At 49.7% G+C, this 15,272-nt stretch overlaps 1 long non-coding RNA gene across 4 annotated transcripts; it reads right to left on the reverse strand.

Moving 5' to 3' along the window:
• Positions 1 to 617: 617 nt before the first annotated feature.
• On the reverse strand, positions 618 to 13,422 carry LOC139040372 (uncharacterized). 4 transcript variants are annotated; one of them, XR_011494797.1, is made up of 5 exons: positions 12,559 to 13,422; positions 9,122 to 9,546; positions 8,808 to 9,022; positions 7,019 to 7,231; positions 618 to 6,918 (listed from the first exon to the last, which is right to left on the reverse strand). It is a non-coding gene; the product is annotated as an uncharacterized lncRNA (long non-coding RNA). The 4 variants fall into 4 exon arrangements; XR_011494795.1 differs by having other exon boundaries at positions 618 to 6,898; positions 12,559 to 13,420; XR_011494794.1 differs by having other exon boundaries at positions 618 to 7,231.
• Positions 13,423 to 15,272: the final 1,850 nt, after the last annotated feature.

Raw genomic sequence — 15,272 nt, forward strand, 5'->3', positions numbered from 1 at the left:
TTTAAGTGCGTGGTTTTGATGAGTTCTGACAACTGTGAGCATTCAGTAACCATCACCACGGTCGGATTTAGAACATTTCCACCATTCCCAGAAGTTCTGAACACTCCTTTGAAGTCAGTCCCCACATTCCTCCGGGCCCAGGCGACCATGGACGTGCTTCTACAGCCGGATTTTTTTTCTTTTGAGGAAGATTAGCCCTGAGCTAACTACTGCCAATCCTCGTCTTTTCGCTGAGGAAGGCTGGCCCTGAGCTAACATCCACGCCCATCTTCCTCTACTTTATATGTGGGATGCCTGCCACAGCATGGCTTGACAAGCAGTGCCATGTCCGCACCCGGGATCCGAACCAGAGAATCCCAGGCCACAGAAGCAGAATGTGCGAACTTTACCGCTGCGCCACCGGGCCGCTACGGCCAGATTTTGAATGACCATGTCATGCTGCATCGCAAGGATGCCTTTCTTGGTTAGGCCATTTCCCGATTGTTGGCCACAAGGACAGTATCTCACTTTTCCCTGTAATGAATTACAATCCAATGAACAATCTTTGGTCATACCTATGCTTATGTCCTTGGGATAAATGCTCAGACCTAGAGTTGTCGGATCAAAGGGTACATACGCACAGTTTTAAGGCTTATGATAAATATTTGAGCAAGTCGCTTTTAATCGCTCTGAGTCTCAGTTTAGCCATTTGTAAAATAGGGACTAAAAATTCCAGCCTCAAGGAGTTGCAAGGATGACGTGAGACAAGGTGTAAGGCATTTCGAGTAACTCATCAGCCCGGCTGCAAATCCCTGGGGAGCAGAGCCTGGGCCAGGTGGCTCTGGATTTGAGTCCTGACTCGGCCCCTCTTCTGGCCGTGGCCCTGAGTGAGCTGCCTAACCTCAGCGGCCTCGCCGTTCTCATGTGTCCAGTGGGAAGCAGGTTCCGTGCTCCCAGGGTTGCTGTGAAGGTTAAGTGAGATTCTCCCCGTTGGAGCTCAGAGCACTTCCTAGCAGTGATTAGTTCCGGTCAGGGTTTTCGGTTACAAATAAATAGGCACCACTCTGGTTAACTTAAGGAGAGGAGGAAGTTGTTGAAAGGATATTGGGTAGCTCACAGAATCAACAGGAAGGCTAGAGACCCAGGCGTGCAAAACGAGCAGGAACTAAGGTAGATTGGGCAGCTGAGCACACAGCCCAGGCCCTGCCCCAGGAAGTGTCTCGTTAGGACCTGAGCTGGCACTGCCGCCTCCCGGGCCTCGCTGCCCAGGCCGCTGCCAGACACCCGGCTGGTGTGGCTCCCGTCATTGCGGGCCATCCTCCTGTCCATACCACACGCTCCAGATTTCCAGTTCCAGATGGAGGCATCCAAGTGGCAGAGTCGGGCTTACAGACCAGAGCCCTGGCTGCCAGGGAATGAGATGAACAAACGTCTGCTTTCTTTCAGCTTCTGCTGGGCTGCGGGGGGAGAAGGGGGGGGCAGTTCCCGGCTTCGTCCCCAAGCCCACAGAGTGTGAGAATTCCCTAAAATAGGCAGCAGGCTCAGACGCTGGGTCGCTAAAAGTGATAAGTCCATGACGCTATTATTTTTAATAATGTGATGACTGAATAAATGTTTAGTGAATTGTGTTTATTCTATAAACACATGCTAAATGCTATAGGACAAGCATCGTTTTAAAGAAACTTCTTCATGAATGCTCTGATAAAAGTTATGGCAGATTTGCGCATTTGGAAGGTGTCATATTGGGTTTTCTTCTCGTGGGAACAGGTCTGCATAAACTTCTAGTGATTTTAAGGTATTCGGGTGTGCGTGTGTGTGTATGGGGTTGGCATGGAGAGGACACAGGGAGAAGATAGAATCTGTGATTTACTGCAAATGAGCACTCTTGATCAAATCTTCAAATTCCACTGTCCATTTCCTTTTGGTTTGATTTGATACAATTTTTCACTAGAACTGGGCAAGTCCAGTTACCCAGGATGAGGCAGACAGTCAAGTTGGCCACAGGTATGGGTAGCCTTGGGGCTGGTCTGATTTCAGTGGGGGTCAGTTGAACATAGTTAACAGCTGACTCCTGTTATTTATCTTCCATAGCTATGATTTTTTGAGCCCTTAATGGACATTGCTTGTTTAATTCTCACAATCACCTGTGGTGGGAGAATGGCGGCCCAGAGGATAAGAATAATCTTTTCAAGGTCACACAGCTAGCAGGTGAAAGATTGGGGATTTGAAGCCAGGTCTGCCTGTGGTTGAATTCAAGGCTCTTAGCGACAAGTGTAGCAAAGCAAACAGTGTGCACATGGCTCTGGAGAGCTGGGGACAGGGCCACCGTGTCAACAGACATGTTAGCCAGGTGGACATAGCATGAGGATGAAGCGTGGGAGGTGAGCCCTCCAACAGTCAGCTCAGGCTTCCAGGGCAGATTCCCAGGCCCAGGGAGGTGGACTAGCCAGTCATATGAGATATACTTAAAGCTTGCTTGTTTTTGCCTTAAAAATACTTTGTTGTACTAGATTGACTGACTATTTGCATATATGCAAAATATCCCTGCCTCTCATCCCCCATCCTTCCAAGCAACTAATGGTACCAGTTTTTATGAATTCTGCCAGAGTTCTTTCTATGCAACCACAAACATAAGTAATGATTCATCTATCCTTCTATTTGCAACCTAAATGGTATCATACTGTGTGCATTGTTCTACCCTTCAGTGTGTTCGCCTAACAATATGTCTTGGAGATCTTTCCATGATGGGATACATAGCTCTTCTCCATTTTTTAACAGTTGCATAGTTTTCCAGAGTGTGACCATTCTATGAATATAGCATAATTTACTTAACATGGTCTATTAATAAAGATTTGGGATGCTTCCAATTTTTTTTTTTCCTCGCTGTTATAAACAATGCTGCAATGATCCACAATGGTTTTTCTGCTTCTGCAAACATATTCAGACTGATGGCATGTATAAGTGCCACCTTTGTCACAGACGTGTAGCTGTGTGGGTCCTGCTGGTTTGTAACCTCACGGAGAGGACTGGAGGCGTGACTCAGCTTGGCCCCTCCTCTGAGAAGCTTCTCTGAATGGCCCCGAGATGGCCACTTCTTCCTCGTGTTACCTTTAGCCTCTGTACGCATTTTCATTGTTGTGCTCATCACTCTGAGGTGTAATTATTTACACACTTGTGCTTGCGCTTTTTTACACCTGTGCTTTTTCTACCAGATTGTGAGCTCCTTGAAAGCAGGGACTGTACTTTCTGAGTCTCCAGCCCAGCGTCTGGCACGTGGGAGGAGCAATAAATGTTTGTTAAATTAAGCTGAATCTATGTGCTTAGCACCCCACCAGCCCCCTCAAGAATGCTAAAGGCTTGATTACTCCCAGCCGTCCATATAATATACACAACAAATATACTCTCGTGGAGAAACCGAACTACTGTGTGAAATACTTGAATTCACCAATGATTAGGAAAGACATGGATAGGGCCCTTTTTTCTCTGTCTAAAGAAGAGTCACTATTGACTCTTTGCCTTAGCTTCCTAGGGCTGCTGAAACCAAGTACCCCAGACTGCGGGGCTTAAACAGCAACGATTCACTGTCTCCCAGCTCTGGAGACTAGAAGTTCAAAATCAAGGTGTTGCAGGATAGGTTCCTTCTGAAGGCTGTGTGGCAAGGATCTTCTCCTGGCCTCTCTCCTTGGCCTGTAGCTGGCCATCTTCTCTCTCTGTCTCCTCATATTTCCCTCCCTCTGTGCCTGTCTGTGTCCAAATTTCCCCTTCTTAGAAGGACACTGGTCATATTGGGTGAGGGCCCACCCTCATGATCATTTTAACTTGATCACCTCTGTGAAGATCCCATCTCTAAATAAGGTCCCGTTCTGACTTACTGAGGGTTAGGACTCGCATTTTCATTTTGAAAATAATTTAAAAAATCATATCAAGGAACCATGACCAGCAGGAGTCTTCTGGGACTATAAAAATTAAATTTAAAGACAGTCTTTGAGTATGTGATTTATGGATGACCAAGGTTGGCGAAACATTCCCTTCCCAGCCAGGGTTCTGAGGGTCACCCCTCCCCCCATTCTGGGCCCACGGTGTCCGGAGGCCGAGGTCTCTCCACCCTGGAAAGCAGGAGGTGCTCTACTCACTGCCAATTACACCGCCTGCCATTCCCTATGGTCTCAAAAATATTTCTCTGATGATATCAGATCTGAGCTGCTGGGGCTGATAAAGCTTTCGGTTTCACAAGAGTTTGATTCTCCAGGTACTTTTTCAGCTCAGGATAAATCCAACAGACTAGCTATGTCATCCACAGGGGCTTTATTTAGGGGAAGGCTCTATGATGGAGCCTAGCTTTGGGACTAAGGGGAACTCCTGTCCTAAATGTGGGTTATGGGCCCCTCTTCCGCGGCTCCGTACTCCCTGGGCTTCTCTCTGACCCAGCTTCATGCAGATCTAATCATCTCTCTATTCATCTGTCTCTCCCACTGGACCGTCTGTCTTGTTTGCTGTGTCCCCTTAACAGCTGACACTGGGCAGCTGATCTTTCTAGACCGGTCAGCAAATCCCAAACTGCTTGTGTGGGAACCCTGCCTCCTGAGACAGTGCATGGCTTTAGCAAACTAGGTCATCTGAGGGGAAAGGAGCAAGGGAGCAAGTTTGGGCATGGAATGGGAGTCAGGGGGAAGGAAGGGCCGCATGTGAGGGTGTGTGTTTGAGAGTTTGCAGAGGGGAATTCTGGGGGAAATGGACACAGAGTCTCCCAAAAGAGGTCAATGGATCCATCCACCCAGTGACCCACCCAAACATCTATCCACCCACCCAGCCACCTACCCACCCCTCCATCTATCTACCCACCCATCCATCCACCTAACTATCCACTCATCCACCCATCCATCTCTCCATCCATCCAACAATAACTATTTCTAAGCACCTGTTAGGTGGCAGACACTATACTGGGCACCAGGAATGATACAGTGAATGAAACAATGTCCCCGTCTTCATGGAGCTGACTTTTTAGTGTGGACACAACCAAAACTCAGATAATGTAATGCACAAGTCCCACGTGGGCATTCTACTGTAAGTCCCTCATGATGAAACCCAAAACAGGGCAAGGGGTATGCTCTTTTAGATAAGGCCCAAAGGGAAGGCTTCCAAGGAAATCGCACTTCAGTAAAGACCTACCTGAAGTGAAGGAGGAAGCCGTGTGAATATCTGGGGAAGAGCACACCAGGCAGGGAGAAGAGAGGTGCAGAGGCCCTGAGGCAGGAACGGGCCAGCGCGTTAGCAATAGGAAGAGCCCAGCGAGATGGGAATAAAGGAAGTCAGCAACGAATGACGACAGCTTCAAGAGCTGACTCTTCTAGGGTTTTAAAAAAATTTCTTAAGCTGACATTTATTAAGAGCTTACAAAATATCAGACTTTTTGTTTAAGGAGTTTAAATATATTAACTCATTTATTTCTCACAAAAAAAATTAGGTAGGTATTATTATCTCTATTTTATACATGAAGAAACTGAGGCACAGAAAGATAAACAGCTTGTCCAGCACACGGCTAGTAAGTCATGGAGCCCAGACTCACACTCCGGGCACACTGCAAAACTGCTACGCTGTTGGTGCCTCAGGACCTCCCCTTGGGTTAGAGCCGTGACAACCCCACTGCCCCTTGCATCGTCTCCCCAGCACTGCAAGGAGCAGCCAGTAGTCATTCACTCACTTGACACAGTGGAGGGGGTCGCTGACCTCACCATATGCGCAAGGGTGCTGGGTCCTGGGAGGAGATGGGGAGGAAGACAGCAGCTGGGAAGACAGGAGCGTGCAGAGGCCGTGACAGGGGCTGCAGCCACAAGAGAAGCACAGGGTGTCGAGAGGACACAGAGCAGGACCTTCCTAGAGAAAGGTGACCTGGAGCCAGGTCACCCCATGCCCCAGGACAGCCTTTCTCCCACCTCCTCTCTCATGCAGACAACCTTGTATGCAGCGAACCTTGCTGCTGACGTGCCCATCAGTACGTACCAGTTGCCAATAAAGCCACTTCTGACTGTCCGCTACTCACTACCCACTATTATTCTCCTTCCCAAATGTGCCTGCTTGCTCCTACCTGCACACCGGCCCCACCCCGCTGGGCAGCAGGTGTTGGAGCAGCTAAGAGGAGGCCCCCTCCCCAGAGCAGAGGAGCCCTGGAGGCCTCGGAAGTTCGGCTCTAGTCCCTGATGGGGAGTGGATTTTGGATGCCACAGCACCTTCTGCAACCCCCTGAGGTCGCAGCAGGAGGGCAGCTGTGGCAGGGTGACAGCTGAGGGGCTGGGGAGGCTGTGCCTACTCATCAAGCTAGTCCTGGAAGCGAGACAAGCAGGCAGGAAGGAGCCTCCGGGCCTTGGACGCACAAGAAAGGGCAGACGGGCAGCAGGGCCAGGAGAGCCCGCAGCGTGGCCAGCCCAGGGCTGCTGTGCCAACAGTGAGCCCGGGGCGCTGCAGCCACGGGCCCTGGTCCTTGCTTTCTTCCTCAGAGGGAAACACAGGTAAGGAAGTGGGGGGCTCTGAGACGCCTGCTATGCTTTCCAAGCGAAAAGGGGTTGTTTTTGATGTCTGCCCAGAGATGGAGCCAGTCCCGGGGGGCTGCCTTTGCGGTTCCAGTAAAAGGAGCGATGTTGACACGGAATTCGTGGATTGGCCTCATTTCATGAAAAACAAGCTGCCAAACCAAATGGGAAACGGAGTTCAGCGGAGAAATATGTGCTGACTCCCCTCCCCCACCACACTTGGCTCCTGACGCCAATCAGCGCAAGACCGGCGCTCTCTGCCCGAAGTTCCAGCATCAGGGAATTTTGCTGGCAGGTCCCCGAGTTCACAGGACATGTGGTTTGCTCCTGATGGCGATTTCTCAGCAGGGCCGGCCTGTGCCTGTGGCCTGTCACTTCTCAAACTTCCTGTTCTGTAGTGGGAAAAAGAGCACTAGGCAGAGAGATGACTGGAATGAGACCAGCTGCCCTAGGAAGGTGTCCCAGAATTCAGAGATCCCCAAAGAAGTTTCAGACTTCTAGTACCTGCTTACCATGTCCCAAAGTGGGGTATCCGCCACTTTTCATGCTTCCGTGGTTAAAATTCAGGCCAAGCTCCTACGCATCAACTCTTGAAGATGGAGGATCAATTCCATTCCTGCTTTGCCACCCGGCCTCTCTGTGACCTCGGACAACTTGCTCAACATCTCTGTGCCTTGGTTGCTACAGCTCTTGAATGGCAATAAAAGACCTCTATTATAAAGTTCCTGAGAGGATTAAACAAAAACATGCATGTGAAACGTCAAGGCCTGGTGTTCAGGCTCATAAGCACTCAGTAAATTGTTGTGGTTATTATTTTTATTATTAATACCAGTCAGTCAATACGTGTTCTTGGTTAAGATTTTCTTGATTATAAAAAGCTAAAATAAGAACTAAAATCTACTCAAACTAAGTCAAGAAAAAGATAGTGGGGGGAGAGTTAGCACGGTAGATGTGAATTATAAGAACATAAATTATCTCCCCTGGTAGGGGACAGTGGGTGTGCTGAGCTTCCGTGCACTGGAATCAGGAACTGAAAACCTGGAACCAAGACTCCTTATGCTCCACCCCGGGAGTCTTCTAGACCAGCGCGGCCCCACAGAACCATCTGAGATGACGGAAATGTTCCGTATCTGTGTAGTGCAGCTGAGGAGCTGAATTTTAAACCTCTAATGTTATTTAAATAATTTAAATTTAAATTAATTAAAATTGTTATTTAAATAAAATTAAATAGCCACACAGGGCCACCATATTGTACAGCACAGTTCTAGACTTTGCTTCTTTCTCCCTCCCTCTTTATCTCTCGCTCTGTCTCTGCTCTTCTCTCTCCCCGCCCCAGCGTCCTCTGCATCCTCAGCATGTGGCCTCCTGCACTAGCTCTGCCTTTTCTGCCTCACCTCTCAGCCCAGGGGCCACTCTTGACCACCATGTCTCTGCTTTGGCATTCCAAATCCTAGGAGAGTGATTTCACTGACTTCACTCACCTTTTCAAGCCAGACTGCAAGTTAAAGGCCACTCTATGTAGGAAACGCTTTTGGGTCAGGGGTTCACTCCCAGAGAGTCAGTCAAGGAATCTTCCTATACTCTCTCAACGGGGCTGGGTGGGGCTTCCCCCCAGGAGAGGCTGCGCAGGGCAGGCGCTCTAGTCCCCTGTGCCTTTTATCTGAGGATGGCAGTGAGCCAGTTTTGGCGTCTATGCCGAGGTCTGGCCCCGGAGCTGCACGGCTAGGACAGGAAGTATGCCTGCCTTTCCCCAGCCTCTGCAGTGACTCAGGACCGGTTTGCGAGGCAAGCCCAAAGATGCCGTGTTGAACAGTGACTCTGAGAGGAAGCAGATAAAGCGTGAGCGGCGCTCTGCCTGGTGGGCCCTGCTGAGCCACACTCAGACTCGGGGCTGCTCCTGGTCGGGCTAGATGATGACAAACGACCGAAGACTGGAAATGCCAGGTTTGGAAAAGAATGTGTTTGTGTTCCTCCAGATTCCTGGAGGCACAGAGCCCCAGCCCAGCAGTGGCGAGAGAGAACAATGGCAGACTCAAACTCCGTGTCATCGTGCACTCCTGGCTTCACCCTGTTGATTGAGCTTGACAAGGCTCCTCGGTCAAGCAACTGACCAGGGCCGGCAAGCAGCTGCTGTGTCGGGGCTTTGTGGTCAGGCCTTTTAATTGGTTTGTCTGATTCTTTGAGTAGATGGACTCAATGGGTTGTTTAACTTATTAATCAAACATCAAACGTTATTAAAGGGACAGCTACATGCCCCGAACTGTGCTTGGCTTTGTGAAAGGATATGAAACGGATCCTTACTGGAAGCTGGAGTGATAGCTCCCACCTCTCCCGCTTGTCCTGAGGAAGTGCAGACTGCGATTTGCGGACAGCGTGGCGGGGCTGCGGGTCCTCGTCCCTGTTTCCGCTGCTGCCTGCTCCCTGGCTCTGATCACCCTCCACGCAGCGGCCAGAGTGACTGCTCAGGTAGATAAGCACTGAGGATGCTCTGCTGCTAACAACCGCCAATGACCCTGCTGTACTTAGAACAGAAGCCAAGCCCAGACTCAAAAGAGCCCCTGCTCCGGCCCCCCACCTCCCTGGCCCCGTCTCCTGGGACTCCTCCCCCGGCTCACCTCATCCCTGCCACCCGGGCCTCTCGCCATTCCTCCAGCTAAGCTCAGTCTTGTCTTAGGGCCTCTCCGCTGGCAGGTCTCTTCTCCTAGAATGTTCTTTTCCTAGATTTTTGTGCATGGCAGGCCCTTCTTGCTGTTCACCACACATCCTCAGAGAGGTCCTTCAATATCATCCCTTTAAAGTCGCTCCCCTGGCACGCTCGATGGTTCTTGCCTTGCTTTATTTCCATTGTGTATTTATCCCTCGAGGCTTGAGGTTCTCCAGGGGGTGGTGCTGGTGGCCGTGGTTGGTTGGCTTCCTGTTGTCCCCAGTTAGAACAGCCTCTTCAATGACAGACGTCAGTCAAGTGAGACTCAGTCTTGTTCGCCGGATATATTTGCAGCTCCCAGGACTGCCCAAAGCACAGCTGGGCCTCAGTGACTGTCTGGTGAATAAATGATTGAGTTAGGGAGACGAGTGACTGGCGGGGCAGAGGAGCAGTTTTGCAAAGATCCGGGGCTGTATGCTGTGCTTAATTGTATGGTCTAGATTTTAATTATTGTTATTATTATTTTTAGCAAAACTAAGAGATTAACCTTTTAACTCCCGAGTGTGGGTTTTGGCTCTTTCTGGGCTTCAGTTTCCTCTGCTGTACATGGTGGGCACCCCATCACCGACGTCATGTGGCTACCCAGAGGTGTGCCTGATTCACTTTTTAAAAGTGCTTTGAAAAGACTCGCTCTGGACGGAGCACGCATCCATGGGTGGCCCCAGACGCTCTTTCGAATACCTAGTCGCCCCCTGAACCTCAGCATTCGGATGTTTGGAAGGCTGCTCCAGCCGACCATGTCTGAATGAGACCAGCATCTTCCACGTTCCTCCTCAAACCCGCCTCTGTTATTCCCTGCCTCCATGGATGGCTTGGTCATCCTTCCAGGTCACAGTCAGAACTCTGGGCCTAATTCTCAACACCCATTTCTCCCTCTGCCTTCTTGTTGGTTCAGTGGATTCTGCCTCCGGTCATTTGAACGTGTCCAAATCTGTCTGCTTGTCTCCATCCGCACCACCCCTACCCCAGTCCAGGCCCCTTTTATTCTTGCTTTGATTACTGAAACAGTCTCCTTACTGGTCTCCTCGCCCCCATTCTTTCCCATCTCCGACCCATTCTCCAGACCACAAACACCATCCATTAAAAATCTAATCACGTCCTCTTTCCTTCGGTGGTTCCCCATTGCCCCTGAATGGAAGCCCACACTCCATACGGTGACCCACAAGGCCTTGACATGTCTTACTTCACTGGCCTCACTTCTTGCAACTCCCTGCCCTCACCCTACCCTCAACTTCCTTCTGTTCCCCAAATGCTAGGTGTCTCTCATCTCCAGTACTGATGTCTGGGAAGGGGGAGTAAGGCGAGCAGGCCCCTTCTCCCAGGTCAGCTGGAGAAACTTACGCAATTACAACAGAGGAGAGGAACAGACAGGACAACTTGCCGATATTTACAGAGCACAGTGCTAAGGAAATGCCCTGCCTCCTCTGACCTTCTCAACCACTCTGTGGGGGTGGACACTACGATTCTCCTCTCTCCCACTTCTGAGCAAATGATGTTTTATCAACAAGCCAGCTTTGCAAATCTGAGAGATAACATGAAGGGCCGGTCAGCCTGGCACACCACGTGATGGCAATTCTTCCTCAGAGAGGTTTCATGTGATGTGCACATGACTTTTATGTTTGTTAACAAACACAGCAGGGAATGCCCACACTTACTGCTCTGTGTAGCTATTATTTTCAGTTTAGTTTTATGATTATCAAAGTTATATGCACATGGAAAGAGTCAAAAAGTTCTACATGCTTTGATACAAAAGATGGTCACCACCTTCCTGTTCCCAGCTCCTGCCCCAAACGCACACGGTGTGGGTTCCCGTGGTCCAGAGACAACCACTGTCTACACTCAGCAGACCCTTCTTGTTATTTGCTTCCATAGCTCTCACTAACGTGCTTTTATTGTTACTGTGTGATCTCCCGGTTTCAGGCATCATCTATTGGCTTTCCACCATTAGAAGATGAGGATGGCTCTGCCATCAACCCACCACCCCAAGTGCAACACACGTGACCACATGTTGTCCCTGCTCTCCTATCTTCCCAATATACATATAATTTAATTTTAGCCAGATCAGTATTTTCACAGCTGTGTCATCTACCACACTAGATTTTTTACTTTTCCTGCACAATTTTTTATTTCCCCTGGAATCATTTTCTTATTTTTTAAGCTTGCTTAATTTTCTATGTGCTTATTGCTAATTTAACCTCAAGCCAGTCCACAGTTGTATAAATCTTTTCTAAATATTTTGAAGTACATTTGAGATTATATCCATTTCACCTTTTTGAAGCTGTCTCTCTGGGGCCATCTGACCAGCTCTGATCCGGGCAGGCGGCCTGGATGCCTGTACCGCTGTCATCCCAGATCTTTCCTGGGCCTTCCTTGTGCCTCTCTCTGAGGCTGGAGTTCCTTATTTCTGGGTCCCATGCTTTTCTCTTTCTTGGATTATTTTCATTTTGGAGCATGGGAAAGAGGACACGGGGGTTTTTGTTTGACCATCTGTGCACGTGTTTAACCTGTCATCTTCAACAGACATTCTTAGCCTCGTGTCAGAGATGAAGCAATCGATGTTCAGGAATATTAAGCAACTTGGAAGTTGTCGAGTTGGTCTAGTGGGGTATTTCCCCTATCAGAGCACCCATCGTACTGTTTTCTTATGTGTTCTCCCTTCTGAGCCATACGCTCCCTCAGGGCGAGGACCGAATCTGTCTTGTCGCCTCTTGCGTCTGTGGTGGTGGGCCCATCCTAGGCGCCCAGCCCGTGATTCCGAAGTGCATTTGCTGGGTCTGACTTTGAAGGACATCTTCTATTACATCCAGCAATATGCATCGTGTTTCTAACTCCCCAAACCCAGATTATCTGCACTTGCTTGCAGTTATTTCCCACCCCCGCTGCTTCATGCTTATTGTCATCTCAGGAGTGAGACAGACATCTTGTCTGCACCTGAAAGAGCTCAAAAAAATTCCATGGGAAGGTCTTGCCTGGCCTTTGTTCCTGAATCACAGAACTCTCTTCCAAAGTTCATTGGTGTGAGATATACAATAGTATAATCACAGAGTATGTTTTTCCCAAAAGAAACTCACTCAAGCGGAGGCCATGCCATGTTTATGACATTTTTTTCCTGTTTTTGGGATACCTCATGGAAACTTAGTAGAACAAAGGATTTATTTTTGTTAGGTTATATCTTAGTATCGGGTGCTGCTCGCCTGTGGCCTGTTAAGTCTGAACATCTCAACTTGAAAAAAACACTCTGATTAATAAAAACAACCTAAAACAGATCCCCTCAGCTGGGTGACTCTGTGTTATGTTAAAACGTAACGTAACAAACACGGCCCGTGCCCTCCCCAGAACTGAACCTACCGCAGCTAAAAATAGCCCCGGTCTTCCCCTGCGGCTGGAAAACAGGAACAGCAGCGCCTGTTTGCCTGCTGGTGTGCCCTGCACGGGCTCCGGCCCGCTCACGGCCCGGCTCGCACACGTGAGCTGGTTCTGATCACCCGACCCCGAATCCGACAGATGCAGCAAGAGGAAGCGAATTCTGCGCAGACGTGGCTGCCGGGTCCCGAGACAGTGCCCTGCTCCCTCTGGGCCCGGGGGTGGGGAGAATCACCGTGACCGCCACTTAGAGGGGGCCGCTCTTAACATGTGCCAGGCTCTGTGGGCACGGAGATAGGACTCTGCGTGTCTTAACCCTTTTATCCTCGCCATGCATGAGGGCAAGTCCTATTATCATCCTCACTTTACAGATAAAAGAACTGAGGCCTCAGGAGATAAAGGAACTGGCCTGCTCACCTGGGACGGTGTAGGAGCGGCATCCACACCTGGCTGGTCTCACTAAGGAGCATCCTACGAAGCCACTTGCCCCGTGCTCCCACCTCCCACGCGGCCGTAGCCGCTGGGAAGCGGAGGGAGACAGCCGAATGCCTTCCCTCTCCAGCCCACTATTTGCTGTTGACCTGTGAAGATAGAGGCAGAAAATACAGCCTCTCGGAGTTGGGAGGGACTATGAGGATTGTCTGTCCTTGCGCATCTTTCCTTCCACAGCAGATCTGACTAGTTCCCACTCAAATCCACGGGATAATCATAGGCCTTGGAGTGAGACAGGCCTGGTCTCACGTCTCAGCTCTCCCATGCACTGATTGCATAATATTGGAAGACACCGATACTGATGGTAACGAGTAAGTATGAGTGCTCCCTCCGCCAGGCCCTGGCTGAGCTCTTCTAACCTCCTAATCTGCCGCAATCTTCACCACAACGTCTGAAGCATGTCACTGCAGTAAGTTTACAGTGGAGGACCCTGAGGCTTGAGGAGGAGGTAAAGTAAGCTTAGTATGGTGTCAAAAGCATGGGCTATGGGATTAAACATCCTTGATTCCGATCCTGCTTCCTCCTGTGTGACCCTGGGCCAGTTACTTAACCTCTCTGAATCTGTTCCTCCATAAGTAAATGGGGGTACATAATAATATGTACCATGCAGGGTTGTTGCGAGGACGAGACGATCTTTTGCAATAGGTACTAAATAATAGTTCCTTGAAACTTTACCCCTTTCTGGAAGAGCCCAATCCATTCTTAGCTCTAATTATTTGAAAGGCCTCTTTATACTTCCTGTGAAAACCTTGCTCTGGGTTGCTCTTGCTTCCTCTCACAGGGCACCTAGCTACAGGGCAGATTCTGGACTTTGGAATGTGGCACTCATAGTTCGTAACTCATTTATTCAACGAGCATGTATTTGAGTGCCAGGTGCTCTTCTAGGCTAGCGACAGGAAAAGGCGTAGTCTAGAGTGTGTTTGGGGAGGGGGGTGGGAGGGGGGTGGACAGACAGTGAATAAGCAAACAAATAAATACGAAATGCCAAGTGGTATTTTTTCTTCACCAGCTATGAGGAAAATATAACAAGCCAGTGTGACAGCAAACGCCGTGTGTGGTGGTGATGGTGCGGGGTGATTCTTTACGGTGGATGACAAGGAAAGGCCTCTCTGAGGACGGTGCACTTCAGCTGAGACTTGAGAAGGATCACGCATGCAGAGCTCTAGGGGAAGAACATTCTGGGCAGACTAGGCTATAGCTAGGACCACAGGACGGAGACAGCCTTCTGAGGCCAGAGCACAGAGAAGGGGCACCAAGTGGTGCAGCGTGAGCAAGGGGGAGGGTTGGCAGCGACCAGGTCTGGGAGGGCTCTGGAAGCTGGGACGAGAAGTACGGGTTTTATTCGAAGTCGCATGGGAGGACGGTACTTTTCCAAAAGATAATCCTGGGAGGAGTGTGGAGAGTGGATTTTCGGGAAGGGGACAAGAGAGGAGGCAGAGAGCGTAACTAGGGGCCTTTGTGCAGAACTTGAGGAGACAGTTGCTGTGGACTTGGTTGGGGATAGAAATAGTAGAGGGGGCAAGAAGTGGATGGATAGCGGAAAGATTTTAGGGGAGAAAGTGAAGAGCATTTGCTGATGGGGATGCGGGGGGGGAGGAACCAAGGTAACGCCTAGGTTTTTGGTTTGAGCAACAGTTTTAGGTTTTAGGTTTCTGGTTTGAGTGGGGAGGGGGGTGTCATTTGCCAAGACTGGGAAGCCGGGCGGAGTTCAGGGTGGCAGGCTTCGATCACCCTAGATTTGAAAGGTCTGTTTGTTATCCACATGGAGATGTCCAGGAGACAGTGGGATATATGAGTCTAGACGTCTGCCGAGAGGTTAGAGCTGGAGGTACAGATTCGGGGAACACAGACTTCAAATGGTATTTGAGCTGTGGGATTGAACTAGATGACCAAGGAGGAGAATGAATATGGAAAAGAGCTCCAATATTTAAAGTCCAAGAGGAGGAAACCGGCCAAGGAAATAAAGAAGGAGCTGCCAGTGGGATGGAGGTAAAACCAGGAAGGTTGGTGTCACAGAAACGAAAAGAACAAAAGTCTTTCAGGAAAGAAGGTCGGGTCAACTGTGCACACTGCTGTTGCAAAGTTCTAGTGAGAACAGCAATGGGACCATTGGGTTTGGTCATCTGGACTCACGGCCACTTTGTCAAGAGCCGTCTCAACAGAGTGGGAAAGAGAAGCTCAGAGGGAGCTGGTGGAGAAGAGAACAT

Source organism: Equus asinus, chromosome 16, assembly GCF_041296235.1.
Source record: "Equus asinus isolate D_3611 breed Donkey chromosome 16, EquAss-T2T_v2, whole genome shotgun sequence".
NCBI lineage: Eukaryota > Metazoa > Chordata > Mammalia > Perissodactyla > Equidae > Equus > Equus asinus.